Source organism: Herpailurus yagouaroundi, unplaced genomic scaffold, assembly GCF_014898765.1.
Source record: "Herpailurus yagouaroundi ecotype Mexico unplaced genomic scaffold, PumYag 203, whole genome shotgun sequence".
Taxonomy (NCBI): domain Eukaryota; kingdom Metazoa; phylum Chordata; class Mammalia; order Carnivora; family Felidae; genus Herpailurus; species Herpailurus yagouaroundi.
This window is the reverse complement of record NW_024412434.1, coordinates 6,626,527-6,643,245: the sequence shown is the minus strand read 5'-3', so window position 1 is coordinate 6,643,245 and position 16,719 is coordinate 6,626,527. Positions and strand designations below refer to the sequence as shown.

The 16,719-nt window shown below is 43.2% G+C and overlaps 1 long non-coding RNA gene across 2 annotated transcripts in view; it reads right to left on the bottom strand.

Moving 5' to 3' along the window:
- Positions 1–16,719, bottom strand: part of LOC121014659 (uncharacterized) — a 37,273-nt gene that overhangs the window by 6,079 nt on the left and 14,475 nt on the right. For both annotated transcript variants that reach the window (XR_005783340.1, XR_005783339.1), the window contains exon 3: positions 11,462–11,671. This is a non-coding gene — a long non-coding RNA (uncharacterized LOC121014659). The remainder of the gene's footprint in view (positions 1–11,461; positions 11,672–16,719) is intronic.

Below are 16,719 nucleotides of genomic sequence, written 5' to 3'. Positions count from 1 at the left end.
ACCATGACTGAAATTTGGGACTGAGGTTTGTATACGGATTGGTTTTTCCATGCTTCTCCTCTTCCCACATGGTGGAAACACTGACAGCTGTACAAGCACCCCATAAAAATACAGGATTTCTGCATGGAAGGTAAGTAACATTGGAAGCTCCTCTCTAACAGCCTTGTGGCTTTTCACATAATGTCTCCTGTAACTGTCCTTTACCTGCCCCACCTGTGACAACTGAGGTGACAGTAGCCTCATCTTTTTTTTTAATCTTTTTTATGTTAATTTTAATTTTTAAAAATTTACATCCAAATTAGTTAGCATATGGTGCAACAATGATTTCAGGAGTAGCTTCCTTAATGCCCCTTACCCGTTTAGCCCATCCCCCCTCCCACAACCCTTCCAGCAACCCTGTTTGTTCTCCATATTTATGAGTCTCTTATGGTTTGTCCCCCTCCCTGTTTTTATATTATTTTTGTTTCCCTTCCCTTATGTTCATCTGTTTTGTCTCTTACAGTCCTCATATGAGTGAAGTCATAGGATTTTTGTCTTTCTCTGACTAATTTCACTTAGCATAATACCCTCCAGTTCCATCCACGTAGCTGCAAATGGCAAGATTTCATTCTTTTTGATTGCCGAGTAATACTCCATTGTATGTATGTATGTGTGTGTGTGTGTGTGTGTGTGTGTGTATATATATATATATATACCACATCTTCTTTATCCATTGATCCATCGATGGACATTTGGGCTCTTTCCATACTTTGGCTATTGTTGATAGTGCTACTATAAACATGGGGGTACATGTGTCCCTTCGAAACAGCACACATGTATCCCTTGGATAAATGCCTAGTAGTGCAGTTGCTGGGTCGTAGGGTAGTTCTATTTTTAGTTTTTTGAGGAACCTCTATACTGTTTTCCAGAGTGGCTGCACCAGCTTGCATTGCCACCAACAATGCAAAAGAGATCCTCTTTTGGCATCCTTGCCAACATCTTGTTGCCTGTTGGGCCATTACAACAGGTGTCAGGTTGTATCTCATTGTGGTTTTGATTTGTGTTTCCCTGATGATGAGTGATGTGGAGCATTTTTTCATGTGTCAGTTGGCCATCTGGATGTCTTCCTTGGAGAAGTGTCTATTCATGTCTTTTGCCCATTTCTTCACTGGATTATTTGTTTTTTGGGTGTTGAGTTTGAGAAGTTCTTTCTAGATTTTCGATACTAACCCTTTATCTGATATGTCATTTGCAAATATCTTCTCCCATTCTATCGGTTGCCTTTTAGTTTTGCTGATTGTTTCCTTTACTGTGCAGAAGCTTTTCATTTTTATGAGGTCCCAGTAGTTCATTTTTGCTTTTGTTTCCTGTTTGCTTCCAGAGACGTGTTGAGTAAGAAATTGCTGTGACCAAGATCAAAGAGGTTTTTGCCTGCTTCCTCAGTAGCCTCATATTTTTATTTAATTTTTTTTTTATTTTTAGAGAGAGTGAGTGTGAGTGAGGGAGGGAGAGAGAGAGAGAGAGAGAGAGAGAGAGAGAATCTTAACAGGCTCCATGATCAGCATGGAGCCCAACGTGGGGCTTGATGCCACAACCTGGGCATCAAGACCTGAGTTGAAATCAAGAGTCGGATGCTCAACCGACTGAGGCTCCCTGGTGCCCCAACAATAATCTCATCTTAACTTGAGATACAGACACTTCACAACACCTGGCCTCACTGCTGACGTCTGGGTTACCCCACAGCACAGGAAAAGCATGGCTGGAAATCAAAGGTATGTGGTGTGACCAGAATAAGCCAGAACTTTTCTGTGTCTCCTCTCTGTCATCCCCTGATGGGGGCACCTGGGTCCCCTCTTCCATAATGTTGGCACCCTACAGCAGAAGCTGCTTGCAGTGAATGAAGTTCTCTCCATGTTTAGAGGGGAAACATATCACGTTCAAAAGTAAGTTGAGTCCCCTTCCCAATCTTGGACCCAAGATTGAATCCAACCTCTTCACCCCCTTCAGCTGATCTCAGGCTAATTCCTCAAGCTCAAGTCCTAACTATCTTTGCTCCTGGACACTTTGCTGATAACCCAGTCCACAGTGATGTGCCCCCCACCTCCAAATCTCTCTGAACTGCTCTGGTATTGAGCCTGAGCTAACTGGAAAGTTTTTTGTTTATATTTTTGTTTTGTCTTTTTTCTTTTTCCTTCCCTTCCTTTTCTTTTCTCTTCTTTCTTTTCTTTTCTTGCCTTCCCTTCCCTTTTCTTTCTTTTCTTTTCTTGCCTTCCCTTTTCTTTTTTCTTTTTTCTTTTCTTTTCCTTTCTTTTCAGTAGCTCCCATCACCACACCTGAATTTGGAGGCCCTTGAGGACCAAAGCCTGGTTCATCTAATACCCAGTATGCCTTGTATCTAGCGCAGCTGAGAAAGGTCCTTGGGGATGATCCATCCATGACAACATTGCCATCTGTGCCGTGGTTCCTGTTTCCTGAAAGAGGGAGCCAGTGGCACAGGTTTATAAAGAGTCTGTCTCTCACTAGAACATTGGCACTTGTGGGGCAAAGAAAGCTTTTTATAGATTAAGTGGTGCTGCTTGGGACTTGCGAGTGGGGGGCTGGGCCCAGTGAGGGGAAGGAAATGCTTTTTCTCTGCTTCACCTCCGTGTCATGAAGTTGTTCTGGCCACTCTTGCCCATGGGGAGGGGGAGGGCATTGACTGCCCGGACAGAAGCTTCTCCAATGGCCTCTGATAGGAAATGCAGGCTAAGGGGGTCCTGCAGCAAAGGACTCAGCCTTCCTCGGCCGACTGCCCCCAGGGCAAGTCCAGCCTGTTGCTCAGGCTTGTCCGGTGGGGCTTTGGCTTCTTTAATAAGCTGTGTGGTAAATCTCACCCCTGCTGACATTTGTTGAGAAGACATTTCACGAAAAGTCCCAGTTGAGAAGGAACGCTGGCTGGGCTCAAGCCACTTCTGAAAACGGGCAGCTGCACAAAACCCCTGGGCGCTTCTGTCCTGTGAACTAAAAGGATGTCACAGGCTGGGCTGGGGACATGAGGTGCTGGGAGAACCACGGGGGACAGTTCACAAGGTGGCCTCTGACACTGAAGCGTGTTTACGATGGGGATCCTGTTTGGGAGTAAAGGAATCTGGAATGTTCCCCTTAACAGCTAGATTAAACTATGTTGGCTTGTTGGTGTGCAATGAGCCCAGCATGATGTTAGGTGACACTTGAAACCAAAAAAAATACCGATCACTGCCAGAATAACTATTTAAGAGGCAGGGTTCCTCCGGGCATGCTTAGGGGAGAGACAGATATGACCGAACATGGTCAAAAAGGCCGGTGGAATTTGTGTGACGTCTACAAGGATTGCGTACTAAGTACAGGTGTGTGTGTGTGTGTGTGTCTGTGGTGTGTATCTGGGGCTGCATCCTAGGACCAGGGCATGGCCTGAGATACACAAGAGGAAATAGCACCATGTTTGGGGGTCTTACACTGTAAGAAGGTACAGCCAGCCAGAGACAAAGTGTGACTAGTAGCAGATACGCAGAGTTTGTTATGTTGTGGGGCCTTGAATGACAAGCGAAGGTAGTTTGGTTTTTCTCCCATGACCAAGGAAGAACTGTGGGGGGCTGGGACACATGGAATGGAACAGCAGGATAAGGGTTTTGGAGAGAATCTGAAGGCAGAGTGCAGAGGGCCGCCGTCATGGTTCGGGCAGGATGCTAGCCAGCAATGCTGTCCCCGAGACTGCTCAGCAGAGGACAGAGACAGCAGGCATCTGGGAGGAAGATTCAGTCTCCTACTGGCCCTTCCTGGAGAATGTGCTTGTTTGCCTTTCCAGCCGACTCCACACACACTGAAGAATTTGAGAAGAGTTTGGAAAAAGCATTGCTTTAGTCTTATTGTTCTTCTGTCCACATCCTCATAGCTTCCCTACTGTTCACCACATGGAGCTCAAACTCCTTAGCTTGCCTTCAAGGCATTTACCAGTGATTTTCATACTTTTTAAAAGCAGCATGACTTTTCTTCAAAGGTGACCTTAAAAACCAAGAGGTAAATGTCAAAAGCAGAGCATCTCTGCCCAAACCTGCCCACAGGCCTAGCACATTCTCCCTCTCCAGGCAGTCGACGCCCATATGTTCTAGTCTCCAGTCCTTCAGCCACCACCCTGTCCCTATTCCCCCAACCATGGAGTCTCTGAGACCCCTCCCCAAAAAAACCCCAGGGCTTTGAACCCAGGTGGAACCCGTTTTCCTACCAGGTCAGTTTCAATCTGCCTTTTCTCCCACTGCCCTTCGTGCCCATCAAAGAGCTCCATCTTCTGCCCTAAACACACATTGGACCTTGGTATTCCACTGCTGCTGCTTGCCCTTACCCTGAAATGATGACCCCCACAGCATCTCGCATGCTTCCAAACCTCACCATGTCCCACTCGTGCCTATCTTCTGCCATCATTGTCATCATCACCATCGTCATTACCACCATGAGCATCACCACCATCATCACCACCATCATCATCGAACAAAAGCTTTATTGAACACTTACAATACCCATTTAATGCAGATTTTTCTCATTTCACGTTCAGGTACATCCAGCTAGGAATTATTATTTCCCTCACTTTACAGACAGACAGGAACTAAAGTATAGAGTGGTTAAGTCACATTCTCAAGATTATCCAGCTAGGGAGCAGCTGAGCCAAGAATCAGACCCAGGCAATCCAACACAAGAGCTCTCAATCCCAATAAGCGCCCTACAGAGCCTCCACAAACACATATATGTAGGCTGGATGAATCAGGTTGATGAGTGAGAGAATACAAGTAACAAAAGAAAACATTCATTAAAACACTCAGCAAATATGCATTATTCCTACCATGTGCCAAGCACTGTGCCAGACTCCAGGCAGATGGTGGAGAAGGTGGACGCTATCTCTGCTCCCCTTGGAACTCAAAGTCTGGGGAAAGGAGTCACAGGTGACCATGGGTTTTCCAGTGTGAGTGATTCAGAGATGAAATGACAGTGCCACTGGGAGAGAATTCAGGAGGAGGAGTGAACTTAGAGGCAAGAAGATGATTTCGGCAGGCGGTCTGCTGAGCTTTAGGTACCAAGGTAAAACAAATTAACAAATGAAATTGTTCATCAGGTGATGGAGACACTGGCTGGGAGCTCAGAGAGAGACAGTGGTGGGAGATGTGGACCTGGGAATGACATAAATAATGCTGACGCCTAAAGATAGGAGCCTATACCAAGATTAATTTGAAAAAAATTAAGTCTTGGAGAAAGTTCCAGAGAGGATGGACATCTCCTGAGAGAAGAAATGATCACAAGGTATCAAAGAGGCCAAGAACTGAGGTGTGAAGGAGAGGACAAGGTGGTCAGCAGTGTCAAAGATCTCAGGTCAAGCAACGAAAAAGAACACGAGTTCTTTCCATTTCACCTTGAAGAAATTTTTGCTAAACTCTAAGAGCACGGTTTTAACAGAGGTGTGAGGGTTAATGATAGGTTATAGGGGACTCGTGTGTGTGTGTGGGGGGGATGCATGATGAGAGAAAGGCAACAGCCGTTTTCTAAAGTCACATCACATTGAGACACTGGCATGAAAAGAGAGTAGTAATGGCCAGTTACAGGAAGAAAATAGCGGACAAGATCAGTTTTACTAATGATGTGACCTGACCCATATATAAATACGTTTAAATAGGACAGTCACCAGATTTAAAACAGAACTCTTTAAAGCCATGCCAACTAAAATGGAACCCCCAGAGTTGACCTACACAAATCCCAGGAGTTCCTACTTCAATGAATGGTGGTCTCTGCTCTCTGTTTTCTGTTTGGGATCATAACTTAGCTTGGTCGCTTTCTTCCTTTTATAACTAAAATTTTTAAAATAAAAGAAACAATCTGGTTAATCCCCCAAATGTATTTTTCCTGAGGGAAACATTTACATTCTTATGACTCCAAATGCTAAGCCAATAAAAGCAGGAGCAGAAACCATTATTCATTGTTATCGGCAAAAAAAGCAGAAGGGAATGAAAGGCTCAAAGAATTTTGGTGTTTTGGGGGGAGAAAAATGACTTTTTTGTCTTTGTATTTTTATCTCGTCTGCCACCATAATTTAGATAGACAGAAAACAGGCCTGGCAATTGGCCGTACACATAAGGCCAAATAGCGCATTTCCCAGAAGATTTAGAAAAAGACCACTGGGGCTTCTTTATAAAAACGTGACAGACTTAGACGTGGGACCATGGGAGATCATGAGAGAGAACTCTCTCTTGTTGAAAGAAATTGCTAAATTCAACACCAGAGTGCACTGACTTGGGAACCATGAAGATACAATCTTTCTAGACTACTCATTACACGCTGACCTCTGTTCCAACTCAGGCCCAGACAGTAAAGCAGTGGGCAAATCAGAAATAATGAAATAGCAACAGCCTTGAGGAGAGGCTGGGGCAACCGAGGTCATCTGGGCTGGAAAAAGAGGAAATGGAGAAAAAGATATAGATCACATGAGTAGCTGTTAGCTCTTTCTGTTAAGAACCAAACAAGAAGAAATGGTTTTAAACTCCCACAAGAAGTCTTTAGCTTGAGATTAGGAAAGAATTTCTGACCATCTGGTTTGTAAACATTGTATTGCTAAGGGTCATTGACATTACTCAGGTTCAAATCCCATATCTTCCTACGTGATCTTGAGCAAGTTATTTAACCTCTCTGTGCCTGGATTTCCTCCAAAGTGGGAATTCAGTAGTAACTGCATTGGAAGGATTTCACGAGTTGATCCACATACAGCGCTTAGCAGAGGAGCACACATGACATCACCAATACTTGATGAGTCACCATTGTCATCATCTGCTATACCCAAGCAAGCATCGCCTCGGCCCACAATATCAGATACGAAGGAAATGTATTACAATTTTTCTAAAACTAACTCAGTGTCTATTTTAAGCCCCCATTTGGAGGAAACATCTCTGGCAATTCGGGGCCACCTCCTTTCCTTGTGCACGGGGAGGGATGACTTCTGTGTGGTCAAGGTGTTGGGGGTGGGGGGACTGGTGCAAGTCTTGTCCTGGGGTTGTCGTTAGTCCACACCAGCATCCTCACAGATCCACACAGGCACTTAGCATCCTTGAGGCCTCCTTAGGCCCAACTCTCTTTCAGCTATTTCCATGGTCTGCTTGGGAACAGATGGCCATGGGATCTGGAAAGCTCCTCATAGGACTCCAGACCTGAGTCTGGATCTCCTATTTGGAGATCTAGTCACTTCCCCAGAGCTGGGTGTAGGAGCGGTGAAACCCATGATCCCTCTGCCAACTGATTTCTCCAGGACCTTTTATTCCCTTCCTTAGGTCTTGACCAGAGAGGGCAGGGGCTGGGACCTACTTGGTTTGAGACCCCAAACTCTACATACACAGCTTACTTGTGCTCTGAATCACTCTTCCCTGTGAATTATAAGGATAAGTGATGGACTGAAGCTTTGGTTAGCTCGCGGCATTATCCCACTGTAGTCTGAAGATATTAATCTTTCTTTTTTTTTAAATTTTTTTAATGTTATTATTTATTTTTGAGAGACAGAGAGTGAGCCATGGAGGCACACACGTTTCTAGACTGCATTTTAACCTACAATTTTCTACAGACTATTTTATTATTGTTTTCTTTTATTTATTTATTATGGTTTCTAACCAAACAGTAATAATACTCAAACCAGAAAATTTGGAAAATCCAAGAGAACATTTAAAAGAGCCAGTCATGTTGGGGCGCCTGGGTGGCTCAGTCGGTTGAGCATCTGACTTCAGCTCAGGTCATGATCTCACAGTCTGTGAGTTCAAACCCCACGTCAGGCTCTGTGCTGACAGCTCAGAGCCTGGAGCCTGCTTCTGATCCTGTGTCTCCCTCTCTCTCTGCCTCTCCCCCTCGTGTGTGTGTGTGTGTGTGTGTGCGCGCGCGCGCACGCGTGTGTGTTCTCTCCCTTTCTCTCTCTCTCTCAGTATAAATAAATAAACATGGGGTGCCTCTCTCTCTCTCAGTATAAATAAATAAACACTGAGTGCCTCAGTCCATTGAGCGTCCAACTTTGGCTCAGGTCACGATCTCATGGTTCATGAGTTTGAGCCCTGCATTGGGCTCCGTGCTGACAGCTCAGAGCCTGGAGCCTGCTTCAGATTCTGTGTCTCCCTCTCTCTCTGCCCCTCCCCCACTTGTGTGCACTCTCTCTCTCTCTCTCTCTCTCAAAACTAAATAAATAAACACGGGTGCCTGGGTGGCTCCATCAGTTGAGTGTCAGGTTCCGGCTCTGGTCATATCATGATTTGTGAGTTCAAGCCCTGCATTGAGCTCTGTGCTGACAGATCAGAGACTGGAGCCGGCTTTGAATTCTGTGTGTCTCTCTCTCTACCCCCGCCCCCCCACTCGTGTTCTGTCCCTCTCTCTCAAAAATAAATAAATATTAAATTTTTTTTTAAGTAAACACTAAAAGTTATATATCAAAAAGTAATATGAATAATAACACAATAACAACTATTTGAACAGTGCTAGTGATGTGCCAGGCACTGCTCTAAACATTTTGTCCATATTCACTCACTTAACTTCATAGTAATATCATGAGATACACGCTCTCATGATCTTCATTGTGCAGATGAGAAAACCAGGGCATACAGAATAAATAACTTGCCCAAGATCACCCAACTGGTAAGTGAGAGGGTTGGGATTCGAACCAGAGTGACTTCAGAATGCATGCACTAACCATTACACAACACTGATGAATGGATAGGAGATGGATGGATGGAGGACGGTGGATGGATAGACAGTGGACAGTAGATGAACGACGGTGGATGGATGGACAGATGATAAAGGATGGAGAGATAGTGGGTGGTAGGTGGAGGGAGGGAGGGAGGCAAGGACAGATGACGGATGGACGAATGGGTGGTAGCCGGATGAAGGCACTAGGCCAACAATGGCTCAGATACCTCTCTTAGGTACATGTGACATCAATATTTAAAATTCATGCTCTGAACACAAATTGTGGTTTTTAACATTCTTCTGTTTCAAAATGAAGTGGAGGAGGGTCCATTAGGAGGATTACAGGCTCTGAGCTATGTAAGAACTCAGCCTCTAGTGTATTACACCTTCCTTGGAAAAGAAACACCCCCGCCACTTCTCGTGTAAGCCTCCGTGGAATGGAAGCAAAGAAGTTACACTTTTCCAAGAGGAATTAATCCCAGAAGAGTTCCTTCAGAATCTTGGATACGAAATGTTCCTTTAGAGCCAAGACTAACACATATCTTAAATAAAAGTGAAAAGAATATTTCCAGTTACCCCCCAAACCATAGATTTCTGTCTCTAGTCAACAAGCGCTTATCTTAAACCTCCAAAGAATTAGATGAGCTCTCCTTAAATTTTACTCTCTAATGAAGAGACCAGTTTGAGGTTCGCCAGCTCTGTGGCTTTGGCATAGCAGTCACCAAACCTCAGTGACAGGCCTGCTTTCCATCCTCATGATAATAATCTTCTCACTACCAAAATTTTTCTCTAATAAAAGCGGTTTGTGTGCCTTACTCTTAGCAGACTCCTAGAGCCTGATTAGATAAGAAAAGAAGGAAAACACTGTGGCTCTAGGGAACTGAGTGGGACTGAGTGCTTACTCTGCCCCAGAATAGCTCACATGCCCCAAGAAACCATGAGCTTTGAAAAACTTAACCTTGGTAGATTTTCAAAGGTGTATACATTTGCCCTTTTCTGATTTGTGTTTCAGAGATAATAATTGAGTTTTATTTCCTTTTTTAACTGTTCGATGGATAGGTCTAATTAATGTCATTAGCGTTTTCCATTGGTCTGGAATTTGACTGTGCCTCAGTGAATTTAATTCTCCATTTCGGTTAGGTCATGTTCTACAGAATTCTGCAAGTGAACAGCAGTGGGCGGAAGGCTGGTACATGATGTGGGCTCAGTTACTTAGAGCCACAAAATGCTATACAAGTCACTGGACATTTCTCAGCTCCAGCTGTCTGACTGGCAACATGGAGACAACGTTGTTCACTCCACCATGTAGGTATTATAAAGGATGTATCATCGTCAAAGCTGGTGGCAAAGTGTAGCAATTAATAACAGTTAAGTAACAAATAAGAGGCATTCTGTTAAGCAGAAGAAATCATGATAAAGTAACATTTCATCATTATATTAACATGGCTTTGAATCTACAAGGTAGGTAATAACCAAGCTTCATATACCAGAGACAAATCCCTCTGAAAATATCAGTGAGGCAAACAACAAAATAATTTACCATCATATGCAAGTAATACTAAAAATGAGTTGCTATTACTGGTAATGGCCTACATAACCTACATTTAGGTACAACATCATGCCAAAAAACCTTTCCTTTACTCTTAGAGTGGGTAGGAGGGAGTAGGTCGGGTATCCTGGTCTTATCACGTAGAGGGGGCATAGATAGTCAGGGGGCCATCAGTGGCCTTTTCTCAATTTTAGTTCTTTACAAAAGATGGGGGGGGTATTTATGAGGGTGAACTAGCTGGAATTTATGGTACTTGTGGTTTCCAAGAGAGTTTAGAGTATCAAAGAATCCATAAGCTTTAATTCCACCCATCCCCTTCCTCCCTGCAAATAACATTCTCCCCAGAGATGGCCGCATAAACTGCCAGGAACAAGTATGTTCTAGAGCCATCGGATTTTCTTCCCTGGTACTGTGTCAGAGTCTGCAGCCTGGTCCTCTAAAGGCTATTCCCAGTGTCCTAAGCGCTATTTAGGGCCTCAAATACCAGCCAGATGAGCCCTGACCTCAGAAACCTCTGGGACTCTAAAGATGCTTTGTCCACGTCCAAATGACCAAAGGAGACACCCCACCCCTCCTTCACAGCCTCTTGTCACTTAAGTAGTATCTATTAATAGCTCTTCCCAGTGAGCTTTGAATGGGCCCAGCGCATGAATTTCCAGCGTCCCTTGCTCCAGCTAAGACAGTGAAGGATTTAGGAATCATAACACGTGAGGGAAGGCTGAAGGAGCAAGAAATAAAGCCTTAATGTGCTGATTTTAGACACTTAAGGGCCTTTTTATAAAAAAGGAATTATCTTTATTTGGCCTGACATCAGCGAACAGAATGGGGACCAATGAGTAGAAGTCCTGTGGAGGCACACTGTTGGCTCAGTATTAAGAAAAACAACCTTTAGCATCAGAATGGACTGCCTCATGAGGTAGAGTTCCTTAGCACTAAACGTGTGCACGCAGAGGTACTCTGACCACCTATTAAGAGGAGTTATCTTGTACTGAAGAGAAATTTGGTCTAAAAGCTGGACTCCAAGGGTATGAGGCCCTTTCCAATGCAGATACCAGGATTCCAAGTTCATTAGTGAGTTTTTTCGGACCTGGAAATTCCCCCATCATTTCTTAGGCCAGACCTCCCCTTTCGATCTTTGCAGAAAGCCTGAAATAAGAACAGTTCACATTCTCTGGATGTCATTCTCCCCACCCAGCTGAAAAGGTGACTATGACAGACACCCACCTGCGAGATGGGGTTCTTATTACTGTCCCTCGGGGCAGTTGCAGGAGGCCGGTCAATGAGGTTAGCATTTCCTCATTTTCTCAGAAGCCCACTGCTCTTGTATAACCTTTCTTCCTGTAGAACGAAGGAATTTGTCGAGTTCATCACATCTTTCTCAGGAGTATGCAGAGACTAAAACAGGGCCTGGGCCGCAGTAGGTACTCCATAAACCTTTGTTCAAAGAATGGATAAACACATTTTAAAAGCAGGAGAAAACAGTGTACCATGCTTGACCCAACAATTAACTATCTTAGCCATTCCTGGCCCACCTGTAAGATAGGGACAGATATACTAATGGTGCCTTGCTTTTGGGTTGCCTTTAGGATTAGAGGGTATGCAATGAAGGTAATGTGCTTAGCAGGGTGTCTGACACATAATCAAGGTTTAAGCAATGCTGGCTCCCCTCAGCACTGTTATTCTGTTATTATTACTTTTATTTTCAATAATAACCATCTGGGACGGGGTAGAGAAGACAGATATTTAACATTAGAACAGAATTTCTTTCCCGTTACCTCTTACATCACATCATATCACGCCATCTGGAGCTGGCAAACTATTTCATGACTTTGAGGAGGAAAATCCAGGACTTCAGCTAGCAAAAGGAAGCCTTTCCTTGCTTCAGAGTCAGATTCCTCAGAGCACCTGGGACCAATGCTCACTGGTAATTCTAGAGCCGGCTGTGACATCGTCCATGTGGATTTACACATGGAAATGAGCCTTGGGCTTCAAAGGGGGCCAGGGGACGTCTAAGAAGACTGTATATGGTGAGTACTTGCTGGAAAGCATCATAAAAGAAGGGGTCTGTGACTTAAATTTCCAAAAGTACTTATCGACAGTTGAGACAATCTGGGAAAACCAAAACATGTATTTTTAAAATCTTGCCAATTCTAGCTATGGGCTCTGCCAGTCCCTCTGGATGGGGCGGGACCACTGTGTCTCCATTTTATGCGTGATATGCCGTTGGACCCGAATGAGGAGGAAAATGGAAAAATGAGGAAGGCACGACATCTTCCCCAGTGAGCAGTCTGCACACACACTTAGAATCGGCAGTAACATCTTTCCTTTGTGCTAACATTCCAGCAAATGACCTTTTCTTTATAAGCCGTGAAACTCCTGAAGTGTTCTGCTGATTAAAGACTTAGTATAGAGGCAAATGATTTATTATCATTTTTTTTTTTAAATTACAAAGGCCCAAAGAGATTCTATTATTTGTCAGTAGCCACAAATTATTCATTTGCTAAGTGGCGTGAGAGGCCTATAATCCAGGCGCCTAATTAACCATGAAACCATATGCCCTGGCAATAAAACTTCAAAAATTATCTAGTTACACCAATGGTTGTAAGCACTATACAAGAACTTGATAAAAGCTCCAGGACAGCCTGGATGTGACTTATTAGCAAATTATAAACCAAGCCCTTTCTAAACAGGCGGGTAACAACAGGCCTTTCAAACACCTTTTCAACATAACTTATTCTACCGGGTCCTGCTATCGCATAACCACAAGCACAAATGCAGTCCGCACTCCCTTCTTTACGGATTCAAGATGGCGTGTAGATAGCAATTCTCAAAAAAGGGTTCTCGGAAGGTCAGCTGTGCTCTTCTCATTCATCAAAAGAAACTGAACCGTGAATACAAGTAATGTACTTAGTTTTAGACTACTTACGTGATTAAAACCATATCCCAGAAGAGAACTTGTAGATTTATCTTTTATTAAGTGTAGGTGGTCATGACATTATTGTCCTAAAAACAGAAGTTGTCTTTTTTTTTTTTTTAGCTGATCTTCCCAAGTGCTTCTCAAAAATAACTGCTTCAATGTTCCCCAACTGATGTGAATTTAATCTAAATTCTATGATGAAGAGGTTCATTGTCATTTGCAATAAACCTTTGCCTCTTTATTTGCCCAACATGATGGCCATCTGACATCCTGGTTTCCTTCTTCTAGACCTTGGCCAGGACCCCAGCCATTGTTAAAACAGCACAGCGTATTCATACCTAATTTCAGTGGCTGGTTGTCATCAGATAGTCATGTAGTCCATTATCCTACAAAAAAAAATTCTGGTGGCTATACTATTAAGCAATTATTAATTAAATGGAGTGTGATGGGATGCTTAAAGTGACCCCAAGATTAAACTCTCATTTGGACCTTGTTTGATGACTAACAACCACTATCACCAATTTGGAGATATTACAACAAAACTCTGCTGCTGACAAAAATATTAACCATGAATGATGAAAATTTTCAGCTGGGACCAGAACATCTGGAGTCCATTAAAACTGGAAGATTTTCCCTCTAAGTCCTGATTGCCAAAGTTAGAACCAACCACCCAGAAACCATGGCCCTCATGCAAACTCAATGTTTATGTTTCATTAAAAATGATTTCAAGGATTTACATCTTGCTCTACATGGCCCAGTTCCCACAATTACAGCCTCTAATCTCACTGGACATATCCTTGTGCATAGCAACGTTCCTCCTCTCTCGGGCTTGGAAAGAGGAGCTTCCTGGGGAATAATTCCAGATTCCTTTTTTTTTTGTATCTAGAGGCCAGTCAAGAGTCTGAGGAGCACAGCATCCTGAGATAAAGGAGGAGAAGAAAACTAGGATTCAAGACCCCACAAATCAATATTAAAATGTAAAAGACACTATGCTAGGATTTGCTCCCAAATATATAATAAATCTATAAGAAGAAAAATGACTAATGGAAGTTATATAATTTCAGCTATGTATTAGTGTTCTATTGTTCTCGTAACAAATCTCCACAGATTTAGTGGCTTTAAAACAACACAAGTTCATCATCTTGCAGTCTGAAAGTTAGATGCCCGACACAGGTCTCACCAGGCTAAAATCAAGGTGTGTGCAGGGCTTCCTTCCTTTGTGAAGATTCTGGGAGAAAAATCTACGTCTTTGTCTTTCCCAGTTTCTAGAGGCTGCTCACACTGATTGGCTTGTGGCCCCTTCTTTTATCTTAGAAGTCAGCAAGGTCACACCTTTCTGACTGCTCCACAGGTACATCTCCTTGATTAATATGGGCCTAGCCAAATAATCTAGAAAAATCTCCCCAAATCAAGATCCTCAACGCAATCACTTATGCAAAATCCCTTTTGCCATAGAAGGTAACATATTCTGGGCTCCGGGGATCAGGATGTGGTCATCTTTGGGGTGGGGCATTATTCTACCTATCATAAGCTATTTCTAGACTCCAGATAGTAAAGAAGTTTGAAATCCAAATTTCACCCATCTTCTCCCTCTTCATCATTCCTTTCAGAATTGAATTTTAGCCTGTTGCTTTTACCCTAGGAAACAGGAAAGAAGTTTTCACTGCAAAATGCCTTAAACATAGAGCAAACCCAAGTTTGAATAGTCCACAATTAACTTCTTAGCTGAAAGTTTTCCAAAATTTTCAGAGAGACTATTTGTTTATTTTCATTTTTTTAAAGTTTATTTATTTGGAGAGAGGTAGGGAGGAGGGGAGGGGCAGAGAGGGGGAGAGAGAACCCCAAGCAGGCTCCACAGCTGTCAGCACAGAGCCCGACACGGGGCTCCCCATCTCATGAACTGTGAGATCATGACCTGAGCTGGCACCAAGTGTGGGAAGCTTACCAACTGAGCCGCCCAGGCGCCCCCTGGACACCTTAGTTGTTAAAGGGACAGTGCAGCTATTAAAAAAGCAACAAGGGGCGCCTGGGTGGCGCAGTCGGTTAAGCGTCCGACTTCAGCCAGGTCACGATCTCGCGGTCCGTGAGTTCGAGCCCCGCGTCGGGCTCTGGGCTGATGGCTCAGAGCCTGGAGCCTGTTTCCGATTCTGTGACTCCCTCTCTCTCTGCCCCTCCCCCGTTCATGCTCTGTCTCTCTCTGTCCCCAAAATAAATAAACATTGAAAAAAAAATTAAAAAAAAAAGCAACAAAACAAAGCAAAACAAAACAAAACAAAGCCACAAATATGATTTTCCCTATGTTTTCTGCTGCGAAGAGTGTTACCAAATATAATCTTCACTTATTCGTTCAACAAATACTTGCTGTTTACCAAGGCCTAGGTTCAATGCTATTTTGTGGATTTTCCTTACAGCAGCTTCCTATCTCTGAGAGTCTAGCTGATATTCTCCCACTCTTATGACCTTAAATATTGACTTTAGTCAAGGGGTATCTGGGTAGTTAAAAAAAAAAAAGACAGAAAAAGAATGTTCTAGTCTGTCCTAAAGACAGCTGAGTTGAACAACAAAATAGGAGGATGTTCTCTTCTGAAGACAGCCGAACAGCTGTTCCAGCAAATATTAGGTATTCTTGCCATGAAAAATAATGCATGAAGGGTAAGTGAGCCATGGAGGCACACACGTTTCTAGACTGCATCTTAACCTACCATTTCCTACAGACTATTTTATTATTGTTTTATTTATTTATTTATTTATTTATTTATTATGGTTTCTAACCAAACAGTAATAATATTCAAACCAGGAAATTTGGAAAACCCAAAAGAACATTTAAAAAAGCCAGTCATGTTGGGGCGCGTGGGTGGCTCAGTCGGTTGAGCGTCCGACTTCAGCTCAGGTCATGATCTCACGGTCCATGAGTTCAAGCCCTGCATCAGGCTCTGTGCTGACAGCTCGGAGCCTGGAGCCTGCTTCGGATTCTTTGTCTCCCTCTCTCTCTGCCCCTCCCCTGCTCGTGCTCTGTCTCTCTCTGTCTCAAAAATAAATAAAAACATTCAAAAAAATTAAAAAAAAAAGCCAGCCATGTTATACGTCAGTTATATCTCAATAAAGCTGGGGGGCGGGGGGCAGTCGTAAGGCAACCATAAGGTAACAACTGTAAACATAATATGTTTGAAACTAAACTCTCAATATTTTTCCCTATGCATATGAAAAATACATGTATTATAACCCAAAATTGATGTATATTCGCCCTTCTACAGTATTTCCTGTGCTGGTTAACAGGCACCGAAACAGAAATGGAATGGTTGCGTCCTTTCATATGAATACACTATAGCTTTCTCCAAAGGTCACCTTCGGTATTGGATACCTAGTCTGTCTCCAAAATTCATTGTCACACATAACACTTTAATGAACTTCCACATGAAATTCTTTGCAGACATCTCTTAATTTCTCTGGGTAAAGTCCTAGAAACTGAAATGCTGTATGAAGGAATGTACAGTTTTTAAAGTTTTTGATAATATAGCAACAAATGGCCTTAAAAAAAAAAACAAAGCTATGCTGATCAACACCT